The 16,795-nt window shown below is 48.4% G+C and overlaps 1 protein-coding gene across 2 annotated transcripts in view; it reads left to right on the forward strand.

The window, feature by feature from the left end:
• TP63 (tumor protein p63) overlaps positions 1-16,795 on the forward strand; it is a 183,083-nt gene that overhangs the window by 20,182 nt on the left and 146,106 nt on the right. The window contains exon 1 of one of the 2 annotated variants that reach the window (XM_084847799.1): positions 8,515-8,742. The exons of the other annotated variant lie outside the window; for it this stretch is intronic. The gene's annotated coding sequence lies outside the window, so the exon portion shown is untranslated. Of the gene's footprint in view, positions 1-8,514; positions 8,743-16,795 lie in introns of those variants that run through there. 2 annotated transcript variants of the gene reach the window in all.

A 16,795-nucleotide genomic window follows, 5' to 3' on the forward strand; every position in this document is an offset into this window, starting at 1 on the left:
ACCCTTCCGGGAAGCCCACACAAGCAGGACGCGGAAGCTGCAGCCCTCTCCCATTATTGCTCCCCAAGTTACCAATCCAGCATGTTGCTATTGGAATGCTACAACCAAGTTTCCAATTGTGATGAGAATTTAGAGATTTGAGTTGCAGCTTTTCAGTTGCAAAGATGCCATTTATTTTTATTGTTATTTCTTCCCTGCACATTTGTTTCACTTCTTGGAATACCTGGCAAAACATGCTGAAAAATTATCAGCCTGTGCCCCTGCCCTCATCAGAAAGAAGAACGTAAAGGATATGGCACAGGGTTACTTCTGGGGAATTGTTTGTGAAGTTTGATTCAGCAAGTTTGATGTTTGAGGTTCCTACCAAACTCGTGTTTCGGTATCAAAATAAAAGTTATACTGACAAAATGTTTGCCCTTAAATACACTCATTCACATACAGGCACATATACACGGTCCACCCCATCCACCCCTTCTTAAAATCCACCCACCATTAAAAAAAAAGTATCTTGGGGGGCTGGCTGGGGAAGTTTGCAAGTGGTATAGATTCCCCATGCAAACCACAGCAAATATTCTTTCCCCCTCTGTAAAATACACAAACACACTCAGAAATCTCCTTGCAAATGTAAAAAAAAAACACCGCAAAGAAAAACTACCACATGAGCATCTTTTCCAACTGTCCCCATTTGCCAGGGACAATCCTGTTAACTATCTCTGACTTTGGGTGATGCCATGTTAAAATGGTGTTAGTGTGAGTTGCTGGAGTTCCATTCTCCATATTTCAGCCCCTCCCTGGGGTCTTTAGAAGTGAAGGCTGTCATCTTTTACCCCTTTACTTGGGAGTAAGCTCCACGGAACTGAATGGGACTTGCTTCTGAGAAGACATGCATAAAATTAGAGCTGTGTGCAAAAGGTCTCTCAAAATTCTCCACTGATACTGAAGCTGAAGCTCCAATATTTTGGCCACCTAACGTGAAGAGAAAACTCCCTGGAAAAGACCCTGATGCTGGGAAAGACTGAAGGCAAAAGGAGAAAGGGACGGCAGAGGATGAGATGGCTGGATGGCATCACCGATGCAATGAACATGGACTTGAGCACGCTCCGGGAGAGAGCGGAGGACAGGAAGGCCTGGCGTGCTATGGTCCATGGGGTCACGAAGAGTCGGACACGACTCAACGACTGAACAACAAATTTGTGGGTAGATAAATGGGGGGGGCACAATTTCACCCAATTTCTCCCACACTTTCTCGCAGGTAGGGTTCACCATTGGCAGGGGTTGTGGCACAGCTTCTTTCTTTTTTTCTGAAGGGGTTGTTGTTTCTTTTTGCACTGCCCACTGTGTTGGCAGCCTGGTCCCTGTTTTACATCCTCCACAGTGCAGGTGTGAGGGGGGAACTGTTGTGTCCAGCTCCAGGGAAGAGGTGGAGCGAGTTCTGTGACAAAACCTGTCCTCTGATTTCTGAAAAGTTTTCTTCCCCCATGAAAAGAGGCTTCCATTGTTCTGCCTCATTCTCAGGGCATTTTATAATTTGGGGGAGTGGGGTGTTTTTGAGTTTATCTAGTCACAGTGAAGTGGCCGAGCACGATATGTGTGTGTTTCCTTTCTATTACCCATCTCCCCATTGCTGTGCAGCCTCCCAGGCTGCCTCCGCTTCCTGATCTGAAAAAGCCCTATGGGAGGAATTATGTCATCATGATGCCTTCCCCTGGGCTTTAATTGAAGTGAGGGAAGCCAAGGAGGCTAAAGGCTGCCAGAGAAATGATTATGATTGTAAAATGAAAGACAGGACACTCGTGCACACTTCTTGGCCACCTCCTAAGTAAGGTAAGCACAAGAAATCCAAACCCAACTCATAGACTTTCTCTGTGTTCTCCTCCTTTTCAAATCTCCTTTGAATTTCTTTCCAAAAGCAATTTCTTCTCTATCAAGTTGAATGAGAATGGTTGAAAAAAATGTGGGAGACATTTTCAGCACAGCACTACATAAGATTGCGCTGTAAATGTCACAGTGGGTGTGTGCGTAATTGCATGACTCTTGTCTCTCTAGTGCACACGCATGCAAATGGATGTGCAGGAACACAACGGTGCCATGGACTGCACAGCCTGTGGCTTTACACGCTGCAGCTTCTCAGTCATACGGCCACACTACGTGTTACGTTAAATGTGAGATTGCATTGAATGTGTCTGTTTAAGATAAAATATATATTTTCAAACTGCAGCCACCTTGGCAGGGGCCAGGGGGAATTGTAGAGAGAGGATCAGGATTCAGACTATGTTGAAAGGGGAGGGGGGGTTTCACCCTTTTCCTCCAGACCTGATGAAAATTGCCCCCCTGAGGCTACTGTTTGCTGTGGAAGCTGCCACCTGGCACCAGGTCCAGCTGGGCTACTGGCAGGGAGTTTTCCACTTCTGGGAGCATATATGGGACTAAAAATCCATAACTCCCAGCTACCGGGGGGGGGGGGCACCTGGAGGGCACCAGGTTGGGGAAGGCTGATGTTTTTGATTTGATTGTGGTTGTACTGTTGTGACGGCTGTGGCCAGACATCCCTCTGCAAAGCAGTCCTACGGAAGGTTTGGCCATTGCACCCTACCTAATTTGTTGCCCTTGTATCTTGGACCCTACAAGACATTTTCTCCATCTTCTCAACTCACAGAGCAGACTGTGCAGCCTTAAGAGTGACAGATCTCCCTATGGTCATTCAGTACGAAATAAATCAAGATTTGAGGAAATGGCCAACCCTGCATGCACCCCCCACCCCACCCCCAGATCTCCATATTATGAGGGCGGGGAAAGAAGGGGTGCACTTTTGTGACTGACAGCTCTAGCTTCCAATCGCGAGCAAGTGTGACAGGTCTCTCCTTTGTACTTCCAGCCGCAGTGCTTTCTCAGGAGGGATACAGAAGGAATGAAAACAAAGCCTCAGACTCAAGCATTTCTTCATTCACCCCGCTCCTCTCAATCTCTGTCTGAACTGAAGCAATCTGTCTGCAATCACTGACCCATCTGTTTGCAGATCACTTACCTTGGAGCACCTCTACAATGGACACCATTTTCACATACAGGTTGCCCACAAAACTACCAGGAGCAGGGGAAGCACATTATTTCCCCCCAAACGTCAAAGATCACCCGACCTTCGGGGTTGTCTTCAGGCTTTGGGGGCCCTTGGGAAAGACCCCTCCCTGGGCCTCCTCCCTCAGTGCGTCTCCCTTCTCACCGCCATGGTCACCATCCGCTCTTGCTCCTCCTCTTTCCCATCGTGCGGTGGGGGCTGGGGGCTCTGATTGCAGTGGGGCTGAGAATTCACTCTGGGTTTTACTCAGGACCAGCCGGAACACAAAAGGACCAGCCCTAGCCCAGTTCGGAATCAGTCAGAAGCCGTTCTGGGTTCTGACTGGAACCCGGAATGGATACACACAGTCCACCAAAATTGGAGCCACCAGCTACTACTGTCATCATGGCCCCCACTTGCTTGCTTGGCAGGCAAAGAGGCAGTGAGCAAGCGGGCCAGGACGTCTGCTCCCCCCCCATCATAGAATAGTAGGGTTGGAAGGGGCCTCTAAGACCATCGAGTCCACCCCCTGCTCAATGCAGGAATCCAAGTCAGAGCATCCCCGACAGATGGCTGTCCAGCCCCATCTTGAATGCCTCCAGTGTGGGAGAGCCCACCGCCTCCCTAGGTAGTTGGTTCCATTGTCGTATTGCTCTAACAAGCAGGAACTTTTTCCTGATGTTCAGCCGGAATTTGGCTTCCTGGAACTTGAGCCCATTATTCCGTGTCCTGCACTCTGGGATGATCGAGAGGAGATCCTGGCCTTCCTCTCTGGGACAACCTTTCGAGGACTTCAAGAGTGCTATCCTGTCTCCCCTCAGTCTTCTCTTCTCAAGGCTAAACAATCCGTTCAGTCTCTCTTCATAGGGCTTTGTTTTCAGTCCCCTGATCATCTTCGTTGTCCTCCTCTGAACCTTCTCCAGCTTGTCTGCATCCTTCTTCAAGTGTGGTGCCCAGAACTGGACACAGTACTCCAGATGAGGCCTAACCAGTGCTGAGGAGAGGGGAACTAGTACTTCCCGGGATTTGGAAGCTATGCTTCTATTAATGCAGCCCCAAATAGCATTGGCCTTTTTTGCAGCCACAGCACATTGTTGGCTCATATTCAGTTTGTGATTGACAACAATTCCAAGATCCTTTTCGCTTGTAGTGTTGTTGAGCCACGTATCCCCCATCTTGTAACTGTGCATTTGGTTTCTTTTTCCTAGGTGCAGAACTTGGCATTTATCCCTATTAAATTTCATTCTGTTGTCTTCTGCCCAACTCTCCAGCCTATCAAGATCACTTTGAATTCTGTTTCTACCTTCCAGGGCATTTGCTATCCCGCCCAATTTTGTGTCACCTGCAAATCTGATCGGCATTCCCCAAGCCTCCTCCTCCAAGTCATTAATACAAATGTTGAAGAGCACTGGGCCCAGGACTGAGCCCTGCGGTACCCCGTTTGTTACCCCCCCAAGTTTGAGAAGGTCCCATTGATAAGCACTCTTTGAGTCCGATCCTGTAGCCGACTGTGGATCCACCGGATCGTTGTTTCATCTAGCCCACTTTGAGCTAGTTTGCTCATCAGGATATCATGGGGCACTTTGTCAAAAGCTTTGCTGAAGTCGAGGTATATGATGTCTACAGCATAACCACAAGGGAGGTGACTTGATCCAAAAATGAGATCAGATTCATCTGGCAGGATTTGTTCTCCTCCTCCTCCTCCTCCTCCTCCTCCACCCCATTGCCTTGGCCAGGGCGAGAGGCAGTGCAACAAGCAGGTTGGAAGGGTAAAGGGGAGGAGCTACTCCAGGGGGCCGTTGCCAGTGGGCCCCTGCTGCCGGGTAGGCCCTTGGCGGGTGCCCCGCCATGTCTGCCCTTGATGTGGGCCCTGCTCCCTTTGCACCCCCCCCCCGCACCTATCTGTCTGAAATCTGTCCCCTCAGAAAGGGCAACTATGCCTGCCTATTGAGGGTGTCTTGCCCAAGGGCCCTCAAAAACCTGAAGCCAGCCCTGAGCTCCCAAAATGGGCAGCAACGGCAGCAGGGGGGACTTTGGGGGCAGCCGGTGCCCATGGCGGATCCGGTAGTGATGTGAAAACCACCCCCTCCCAGTAGAGATAGTGAAGTTCTTTGTATATTTAATAGGTTACATGAGTGATTAATAATCCTGCTAATAGGTACTGATGATCATAGAATAGAATCATAGACTGATAGGGTTGGAGGGGGCCTACAAGACCATCGAGTCCAACCCCCTGCTCAATGCAAGAAGCCTGATTCCCAGGCGGTCTCCCATCCAAGTACTAACCAGGGCTGACCCTGCTTAGCTTCCGAGATCTGACGAGATCAGGCACACCCAGCCCTTGGCTTGATGATGAATAAAGCAATGAGTTCTTATTATTTCCTAGCGTCTGAGAAATAAATACTTAGGCTACAGACTACCGGTTTAGTGGTTAGAACAGCCTTCCCCCACCTGGTGCCCCCCAGATGTGTCAGACTACAAGTCTCAGAATCCCCAGCGAGCATGGTTGTGTCCTCCAAGTGTGCAGGACTACAACTTCCATGGGATCATGGGAGTTGTAATCCAACACATCTGCAGGGCACCAGGTGGGGGAAGGCTCAGACCAGAAGGGCTGGGTTCAAGCTCAATGGGCGGCCTTGGTGTCAAGCACCACCTCTTAGCCCAACCTACCCCACAGGGTTGTTGTGGGGATAAAAGGGAGAGGGGGAGAAGCGTGTGTGCTGCTCTGAGCTCATTTGAGAAAGAGGGGGACGGAGCTGGGCCAGCACCAGCGGTGGAGCGGTCAGTTCTGAAGTGCCAGAGCTCATCACGGCTCTCCCCTTCGCCACGACCCCCGCAGAGAGTCCAGCAATTCAGGTACCAGCCTTGATCAACAGGCCTATTCCGGCAGTTTTCATCTTTGCCAGGAGCAGGACTTTTGTGAAGCGAATGGGTCCTAATGGCCCATGCCAGACCCAGCCACCCCCAAATACTTTGCATTCCAACAGGGAACAGTATATTGTTGCTAGGAAAATCCCTCCCCCTCCTCGCACACTACTGTGGGGATTGCAGCTAAGCTCAGAGGGAACCAGGAAGTCCGAGGGGGTGGCAGAGGACGCCTTCATTACTGCGAAGAAAAGGTCCAGGTGCTTCAACCCTGTGAGCCCTGGTTCCGCTACACCCCGGGCAGCACAAATGCTCCAAAGGGGGCATCACAGAGGCAAAATGATGCAGTTCTGCAGCACAGGTATCTAGCCCTGGGGTTCCAATTGGCTTATTTCTACAATTGCCATTATCTATGGCCAAAGGAAGGGGAATGGAGTTGGGGGCGGAGGGGGTAATCGGGCCCTACAGAGTTAGGGGAATTCCAAGTGACACGCCACCTCGCCAGAAACGAAGCTGGCTCAGCCCATCCTGCACGATGATCACCCCCCCGCCCACTCTTCTCCCCTTGCACAGCTGCGCACTTGGTTGCACAGGGCCATCTACAAATCACCGGCATGTTAAAATGCAGGGCAGGGGGAATTCCAGCAGGCCCACTGCTGCCAAGTTCCTCGAGCTGTGAGCTGCGTGCTCCATAAAACATCCCTCCCCCACAATCCCTTCAAGGACTAAAAATACCACCGAGACCAGGGGCTGGTGCCTGGCATACCGGGCTGAATGAACGTTGTGGCTGTATCTTTCGTGACCCTGCTCTGCCTGAAGCATCAATGGAACAGGAGTCAGGTTCAAATGGGGATCATTTAGGGGGGTTGGGCTGGCCTAGGGAATCCTGCTGCAGAGTCACTGGGACCACAGCCCGGGTGTGGGCAGGCTTGGGTGCTGCTCAGAGAGCTGTCTCTGAGTCTGCGGGCCCTGATCTACTCAGGCTAGGGTGCTAGGCATGGCCAGGATTGGAAGAGCTTCACCTGCTGAATTTCTGCTGGTAGCAAAGCCATTGAAGGCAAAGGCGCCTTGGCAGAAGAAAACGTGGTATTATAGCCGTGGCACCTTCTGATGGGAAAATAAAGCAAGATGCCTTGGGGAGCTCCTGGGCAGGGAGTGAAGGAAATGCTGTCGCCTGTTATTTTTCTCCAGCATGTGATGTGCTAGTATTCTAAAAATAGACTGCCTTTGAACATGGAGGTTTCATTTAGCAATGTCACTAGTCCCTAGGAGCACTTCCTCACGTGACGGTTACAGATGCTCATTTTGTTATTTGTTATTTTAAAGTATATTACCCTTTTCTACTACAAAATGGTGTTTGTTCTTAAGTAAATGTATTTAGAATCAAGACAGTGGAAGGAAACTGTTTTATTCCTGTGGTCAAGATAATACTATGATTTAAATTAGTCTAAAATACAAACCTGCACATGCTCAGAGTATTAGAGAGAGACAGAGAGAGAGACAGAGACAGAGAGACAGAGATGGGATGGCAAACAGGCTTTTGTATTGTTTTGTTTGCTCTAACATATTAGGAATATAGAACCAGTGAAGCATGGAATGGTGGGGAGAGGAGAAGAGAAACTTTAGTTGTGTGCATCACAATGAAAGTAATCTGCATGGGTGTTGATTGATTGACTGTGTTTCTATACTGCCCAATAGCCAAAGCTGTCTGGATGGTTCATAGTAATTCAAACCATAAAATACAGCTCACCACAACCCCCTGCCAAAAAACCCCTGAAAAAATGAAAACAGAATAAAACCAAAGTAACCCCCCCCCCCTAGTTAAGGTGCAATCCTATGCATGTTTAGAGGAAAAAACTCCTATAACTCCCAGGATGCTGGGAGATAAAGGACTTTTTTCTGCGTAAACATGCGTAGGGCTGGTCACCGCAGATTTAGACAGAAAGAAAAGTCTTACAACTCCCAGGAATGCTGGGAGTTGTCATACTTGCTTCTGTCTAAAAGGCATAGGATTGCATCCATACAACATTATAAAAACTTGAGCATAACAATTACAATTAAACACACAAGCAGCAGTTGCAGCTAAGGATTTTTATTTTTTTTTTAGCATCAACTGCGGACTGGAATAAATGTGTCTTTAGGGCTGTAGTTCTTGAAGCCAGAAGTGATGATGCCACACGTTATCTCCTTGGGAGGGGGTTTCAAAGGTGTGGGGCCACCCCTGAGAAAGCCATATCCCCATTACCTGGCAGAAAGGAAATGCCCAACCTCGCTGGAAGCCTGTCCCTTTTAAGTGGTCCATGCTTCCCCCTTCCCTATGGAGCTACCAATCACCAAGCATGCTTCTCACCGTTGATGCATGAGGTTCTTAGCCAACGGAGAGGCAGCAAAACTTTGTCCCAAAGCATGCTCACGTCCTGCGAGGAGAACATCGCTTTGTAGGCAGCCTGGGGAATGGTGACCAAGAAAGCAAGTCCCAGTGCAAACCCCTTTGAAAGGCCCGGTCTCGAGGACAAGCAAAGTGCATCGTAGGTTGCATTGGATGCATAGCGGCTTGAAGCAAACCCCAAGCTCCCCCGCCCCGCCCCGCCCCGCCCGGAGGAGGCCCCAATTGTAAACTTTAGCCCACCGCAGAGCGAGGGGCTTCTGTGACTCTGCGCGGAACCACGCTCTCAACGCCCCTTCCCCTTCCCCTTCCCCTTCCCTCCCCCACGGCGACCCGGCGGGGAGTTTGAGGTCTGCAAGTGTTTAAATGACTTCGCATATGACTTTAAACGAGCGCCCTGCCTGGAAATGCCTGAGCGAGCCAGCGCAAAGTGAACTCGGTACGTTTCTTTCCATTATACGTACGGAAAAACTGAGGTCAGTTCACAGACACGGCGAGGTCAATTTGGGGGTGCCTGACGAAGACCCTGCCTGCCTTCCCTCCCTCGTGGGCTTGCTTGGCAGGCCCAGAAGCGCACGCGGGGGCCCGAGCTGAGCCCCAGCTTTGCGCGCACAGGTGTTCAGGGCGGGCTGTGCGGGTGGGGCAGGTCCACCAACCAAGCCCTCTGAAAAGGCGGCCCTCCTCGCCCGAGCAAGTTTGCGCTCCTTCCCCCAGCGGTGTGCTGGACTGAGTGGCCCCTCGGATGCGCTTCACTATCTAACAGGTACTCCAAGATTAATTATTCTCAGTAATTAGGAATGGGGGGGCAGGGGTTATGAGTAATGGTTACGCTACAGGGTGGTAAAAAGATGCCCCTTTGAAGCATGTTTATTGGAATCTTCTGGTTCTACTCCATGTTTGTTGCTGGTTGTGTGAATGGAACCAGGGTGGCGGCGGCAATCCCGGGTTAATTAGCCCGGGATTCCAAGGGGTTGATTTTCTGTCTCTCTCATGTGACTTCGATCCGCTCAACATAAGCACCTCTGGTTGTTTTGGGAAAAGCTATTATTTCCTGGGGTGCTTCCAGACCAGGCTCTTATTATGCAGTTGCCCTGCCTCCTTACCGGGAGCCTCCCATCTCTTCCCATTGCGTTTTCTGTCTCCCCCCCCCCCCTTCTTAACATAAAAGACCTATTAAAGAGGGAAAGATGGAAAAGTTGCCAGAATGGCTTTTCACTGGTAGCACTAGGAGCATCCCTGGACTCTGGTTTTTTGTCTGTCAAATGGAAATCTGCCCAACGAACTTACATGTGCACTCAAGAGTAAAGGGAGCATGCTAAAGAACTTAGTAAGCTGCAAACAGTGTGGCAATTAATGAGAAGAGCGGCTCGTTTCCCTCAAGTAGGTTGACTTCCATATTGGAAGGAGAGAGCATGCGTCTCGTCTGAGGTGAGGAAGGAAGATTTGAGGTTTTAATCCTAGAATAGTAGGGCTGGAAGGGGCCTACAAGGCCATCGAGTCCAACCCCCCACTCAGTGCAGGAATACAAGTCAGAGCATCCCCTACAGGTGGCTGTCCAGCCTCATCTTGAAGCATGCGTAGCCCTGATTTATAGATGCATGCTCACGACGTGTATGTGAATGAGCCATTCCAGCACAACAGGCAGAGCTTGTATATATGGCTTCACCACTTTTTGCTGAAATGGCTTTGATTCAGCTGCAGGTGTGCATTGCCTCTAGAGAAACTACCATTCTTTTCCTGGTATAACATTTCCTGGACTGTAACACATCAGACTGTGTGCGTCTGTGGCGGGGTGTGGGGATAGATACATGACATGGAATGTTGCCCCTCCTTGAAAAAGCCAGCAATGGCCCCTCATGAGACGTTGGGCAAAATGTTTCCCCTAGCTGTGTCCCTGAGATGCTAGTTTCTTTTTGCAGGGTTTTTGGGTGGGAATAAGCAGTTGGTGTGCACCAGCAGTGTGAAATACAGATACTGTAGCCCAGGAACAGTTCTACCTTGTAATGGCTTTGCTTAGAGCGGACTGGCCCATCATAATGATGCATATGTGTGAACTGGTTTTGAGAGAGGACCCAAGGAGTCCTCTCTGCCAGCTTTCTCTCTACAAGAAAAGATCCTGACCCTTTACTCCAGGGGTGCAGAACCTCTTTCAGCCCGAGGGCCAAATTCCATTTCAGAGGAGCTCTTGAGGGCTGCGTTCCAGTGGTGGGTGGGGCCAAAGGCAAAGGGGGCAGAAGGTTTCCTCCAAGCCTTCCTGTGAGCATGTCTGCACTCATTGCCCCGTGGGGCAGGGCTGGGCGACATGTAGGCCAAAACATCTGGAGGGCACGCAAGTTGGCCACTCCTGTGGTGCGGTCACTGCCAGAACTCGGAAGTCACATTTTTTATGGTTCAGCAACCTGCCCCCCTCCCCAGCTTTAGCCCTTCACAAGGTCTCTGGAGAAGGGTGGTGGTAAAGAAACCTTCCCCCACCTGGTGCTTTCCAGATTGCTGGATTGCATCTCCCATCAGCCATGACCTGTGACTGGGGACGATAGGAGTTACAGTTCATCTGGAGGGCCTTGGGTTTAAGAAGGCTGTGGTAGAGCACTGAGGTGAGAGAAAGGACTGTACCACTTCACACTGGTAGTGGAGGACAGGGGACATTTCTGAGGGCTCCTCCATGTTTAAAGGAGGAACAAAACCTTCTCTGTAAGTAGAACAGGATGATCTGTCTTCCCTCCCCCCCCACACACACCTTTGGGTGTTGATAGTGGCTATGGAGAAGTGTTTGTTTTGTTTTATTTTACTTTATTTAATAGATTTATGTACCACTGTCCAATTGAAAAATATCTCTTAAATGGTTTAGAAGAAATATTTTTTAAAAACAAAACATCATAATATGCAATTAAAATACACAATACCAAAACATTTATATAAAACATTAATAAAAACGTCAAAGGGGGAGAGTTTGGAGGTTGCATTGCGTTGCTCCCCTCCCCTCCGTCTCCGCAGGGTGGAAAATGTAAGGTTGCAATTCAGCTCAGCTGGGAGGTTCTGGCCGTGGCTCTGGGGCCCAGATCTGGGGTCTGCCGTGGCTGGATTGCATTGGGACAAAGGCCTGCAGGAGAGGGCTTGGCTTGTGCGTTCTGGTGAGCAGCTGAATGGCGTTGGCTCTGAGAGTTTGTGTGAATGCCAGTACTTAGGACTGGATGCAAGGCAGGAGAGGAGGACACTTGAGCATGAGGTTTTTTTCTAAGGCAGCCAGTCCCCAACCTGGTGCCCTCCTGGTGCTTGCTGGCTGGGGGATTCTGGGAGTTGTAGTCCAACAGCTCTGGAGGGCACCAGATCGAGGAAGGTTCCTCCAAACCCATATGCTCCTAGCTCAGCTGGGGGACCCTGGGTCTGCATGCTGAAAATCCCCCGTGCTGCCCTTGGCATCTCCAGCTAAAATTGGGAACTTGTGCCTGGTCTACACAGAGGTGGCAGAAGTGCCTGTACCACCGGCGGGGGGGGGGGGGGCTGCCTTGTTCCCCCAGTTGTGTAAATCTTAGCACTTCTCAGAGAGAAGGTCCAGGCCCAACCTGCTTCCTGCGTGGACTACATTTCTACTTGCTCTCAGTGGAGAGTGTTGAAAAGTGGCATCTTCCACCCACAGCCTGGAGTCGTACAGGCTGTTCTGTTCTGCCCCCTCCTCCGCTGCACATCTGTAGCAGGTCAGGCCTGAGGCCCTTGCAGAGTTGCTGCCAGCCCGAGCAGGACATTTCCAGCTAGCTGCCTCTAGACACTGCAGTGATGCAGCCACTTCCCTTGCAGCCTGTCTTGGGCCAATCTACCTGTCAGTGAGGTTTCTGCAGCAAGAGTCCAGCACCCCTCGGGCAATGAATGTCCTGCTTCCATATATGCCTGATGCCTCGCTGGTGGTGTGTGCTTCTTGCCCTTTGCTGCAACGTGCGTTGGTGGGCTTGTTAGCTTACCACCTCGGAGGCTGTTTGGTCTGCAGGCACCCATGGAGCATGCAGGGAAGAGCTCTAGTCTGAGCAGGTTTGCAAGCAGTCGCTCATCTGGTCGCCTATGATGAATGCATCCAGGCAACCAGCAAGGGGAATTTTTAGGAGAGTTGATTCTTCTGTTGTCTGTTCCAAAAGAAGGGGGAAATTTGACCAAGAGTGTCCACGTAAATGTGTGTGTGTGTGTGTGTGTGTGTGTGTGTGATGTCTGTTAATTGTAACTACAGCCCCCTGGCAGTCTTGATACTTGATACATGGTGCTAAAGCAAAACAGCAAGGGCCAGGGCTGTGCCTATATAGGGTGATTTGGCACGCAGTCTGAATGCACGCAGTCTGAATGTTTATGAATGCAATCCTGTGCATGTTTAGACAGAAATACATCCTATAGTCCTGCATGGATGGCTGGGGAATGCTTGGAGTTGTAGGACTTATTTCTGTCTAAACATGTATGGGAGTGCAGCCCTACTGCCTTTATTTTCATGAGATGAAAAAGACATTTCTAAATCTGTGGCTTTCTTCACATGGAGCTTTTATCCTGAGATTGAGATTGCCCCTTCATGGAAGTTTGTGGGCTCTTTACATGACGCCGTGAACCTCCAAGGCTTCTCCTGCACTAAATGCCCTTTGTTCCATTTTTAAATAGATTGCAGATAATGTGCTATGAAATTACCCTGTTGTCTTCCTCTTGAGTTCTCTCCGTGAAAAGAGGAAACGGAGCAAGGTCAGTGAAAGATAACAGGGGAGAAGGAGGGGGAAAGGGGAGAGGGAAAAGGAAGTGGGTGAAAAAGGAAGTTGTGATCCTGCATTTAAAACAGAAGCAGAAAGCCCCGTTTTAAATGCAGGATTTTAGGCGGGTGTAGAGATGCCCTGTGTGTTTGTCATCAGTAGACAGAGGGTAAATACTCATAATGCAAGAAGAACTGCTGGTTCTTCAGTTACACAGAAAAGCATTCTGGCTACTCAGGCACCAATCCAGTTAAGTTTAGTTGAAACTAAGGCCATAATCCTATACTTGCTTACCTGGGCCAGATCTACACTACTGCTTTATAGCAGTTTTGAAGAGCACTGATTACTGTTGGGGCACGTTACACGTTTAATACACCGCTTCTGTAGTGTTATTTCCTGCTTTTTATTCCACATTATCCAACATGCTGCAACAAATGTCATTGTGTGTGTCCTTTGAGGTATAAATGCACAAGAGGGAAATAGCGTTACCCTGATGGGATCGTACTGATATGACACAAGGTGTAGATCTGGCCCCAGTGGTAAGTCCCATTGAATTCAACAGGGCCTATTTACGAGTTGAAATGGATAGGATTTCACTGTTGAAAGCAACTCAATTTAAATTAATCACAACTGAGTTGCTTCATAGGTTTCAAGAGGGCTTATGTCACAACTAACATTAGTTGGACTGGGACCAGTGACATCTCATAGAAGAGCACTGGGTTCTGTTTTTAAAACTGTAATAACTGTAGGTTTAACATCCTTGCGTTCAGATTTATCGTCAATGAATTCTTTTTTTTTTTTTAAGAAAAAGTTAATGTTTAAATACTTTTAAAAATCTGTTTTAAATCAAAGATTATGATCTGTTTTTGTAAAAAGTACATCCAGTTTTAATCCATCCTGTTGTTGCATCCATCTTTCCCAACACAGCAGCGACATGAAACAGCAACTTCATGGGATTGTGCCCATGGAATGGCCTCTCCTCCGCCCAGTGTCCCTGCCTTGAATCTCTCTGGCTTGAACACAATTTTCACCATTGCTCCCCCAGCCTTACCGGGACATGACTTGTGTCTGGGTGGGCCTCTAAAGTGGAGGAAAAAATGCATGGATACTGGCTGCAGGGCAAATCTTACTGTCACTGTCTGTGTGGGGGAGGGGTGCGGCCTGCAGTTGCAGGGCAGGGGCGGGGTACATTGATTTGACAAGGGCCCCAGGTGGGAAACCTGGACTGGGCTATTGCAACCTGCAAGCCACATGATCACCATGAAGGCGGGGAGGGCGGGATTGAAGTTAAACTGCAGTATATCAAGTTTAAGAAGTTTTTGTAACCATCAACATGTGGGTATCAGCTTTGCACTGATGGGGTGTCCAGATCTTGTAGGAGTTGCAGGAGCCCATCAGAATTTGCAGCATCATTGGAGCAATAGGGTGCGACTACCAGAATAGCCTTGGAGAACTCTCTAGGCCTCTTGCTGGTAACTCGCCTGTTGGGTGGTGGTGGTGGTACTAGCGTTCCTTTGTAAGAACGTAACATCTTTGTAAGATATATCTGCAGGGTTTTATCTGCAAAGTGCAAAAACCGCAGAAGGCACAGAATATTCCTTATCATACAACCAAAAATGAAGTTAAGGGAATTTTTTGTTTACACTGTCCAGGATCTTTACTTACAAACTGTAACAATAACATAGAAGAACACATGCATAATAAAAACCCTAATAGGTCTAAAACCTATAACAAAATAAGCTCAATGTGTTCCAACATAAAAATCTTCATGGGTGGCCTAGTAATATCAAACCAAATTCCAAGGCTCTGCCTCTTCTATGCAAAACTTCAAATGGAGGAAAAAATATAATAATAATTATTATTTTCATTTCTATACCGCCCAGTAGCCAAGGCTGTCTGGGCAGTTCACAACAATTCACAAAAAAATACAAAACTACAACATTATAAACGTTATAAAACTTATAGTAAAACATGGTCTAAAAAAATTTAAGGTACAAAATTTAAAACAATTAAGGGTGCAATCCTGTGCATGTTTAGACAAAAAGCCCTACAAGTCCCAAGTTGTAGGACTTTTTTCTGTCTAAATATGCATAGGATTGCACCCTAAATAGCGAAAAACAGTTTCAATACACAGTTTCAGTCATAGACCTGTTCAAGACAGCTGACATAAGTGCCTCACCATATGCCATTAAATAGGGTTGGACTGGATGGTCTTATAGGCCCCTTCCAACCCTACTATTCTATGATTCTGTGAAATGCCATTAATGCCTGGGAGAAGGTAACAACAAATAAACAATTCAGGGCACAATCCTATGCATGTTTAGGCAGAGAAAAGGCCCACAACTCCCAACACTGGAGTTGTGGGCCTTTTCTCTGTCTAAGCATGCATAGGATTGTGCCCTCAGACACCTTTTCTAAATGACCATCCTAAATAGACAATTATTTCTCAGTATGGTCTCTCTCACTCCGGGAGAGAGCGGAGGACAGGAAGGCCTGGCGTGCTATAGTCCATGGGGTCACGAAGAGTCAGACACGACTGAACGACTGAACAGCAACATGGCCTCTCAATGAGAGTGGGGGAGCAAAGAGATCTTACCGATAATGCAAACCGTGGTAATTGCTATTGGGAAGTTTTTCCTGACCATGCTGAGGAATAATTGTCTATTTTGAATGGTCGTTTAGAAAAGGGGTCTGCAGAGAATTGCTTTCTTATCCCTCATTTAAAATGTTGCGTATTGGAGGAAAAGCCTTTGGATTTGGTTTGATGTTATCAGCCAATGAGGAAGAAACACACTTGGTTTATTTTGTTATAGATTATAGAGAACCAGGCCTATTACGGCTTTTTTATCATTTGTGTGTTATATGTTACTGTCTGTAAGATTTTGTCATGAAAGATCCTGTACAGTGTAAAATCTCTCTCTCTCTCTCTCTCTCTCTCTCTCTCACACACACACACACACACACACACACACAGAGCCCACGCCTTAACTTTGTGTTTGGATGTCTTCTGGCAGGATTGGGACTGCTGGTGCCTCTCTTCTTTGCATCCCTGCAGGAAGGCACCGACCTGAGAATGAACCCAAGATGAGTTGTTACAGAGGTGATGGGCTGGATAAGACACCCTGGAACGGCTTGTTCCTGCGGGGGGGGGGGGGGGGGGGGCTGGGTTACATGCCCTCCCAGCCAGGGTTTGAGACCAGACTGTTACAAAGCAAGGTTGGTGGCAGGGATGTATGAGAAATTTGTTCCTGTTCATCTTTGATCAGGTGTTTACCTAGTTTGCACCTTCTGGACTGAACAAGGAGTTGGACGCAATTTGCGGTCAAAGTCCATACATTTCTGAGCTTGCCATGTGATTCGCGGATCCCCCCCCCCCCCCAAAAAAAATGTGTTCGAAGGATGTGTACTTTAAAAAATGCGTACAAATATGCTTTCATCATGGGAGAAGAATGAGTACATTTTAAAAATGAGTACATTTCAAAATGCGTACACTTCAAAGATGCACACAATTGATGCGTATATTTGTAAATATGCACATGGGAATACGCATGGATTTTCATGTGGAAAAAAGAACACAAAGCTTGCAATGTGATACGGACTCGACTCGGAACAAGCTTCAAGATGGAATTTGGAGAACTTCTGTGAGCTTGAGTTTGGCTCATTCACACATCCCTAGTTGGGGGCAGCATTTGTAGGAGCGGCAAGAGATGCTTAACTGTCTTGGAGTGCCAGGGGTGGGGGCAGGCTAGCTGTCTTGTATTGTGTGCAAACTTGCTG

The sequence above is a fragment of the Heloderma suspectum genome, chromosome 3 (genome assembly GCF_057233095.1).
Source record: "Heloderma suspectum isolate Gila_16-S chromosome 3, 16-S_ref, whole genome shotgun sequence".
Taxonomy (NCBI): Eukaryota; Metazoa; Chordata; class Lepidosauria; order Squamata; family Helodermatidae; genus Heloderma; species Heloderma suspectum.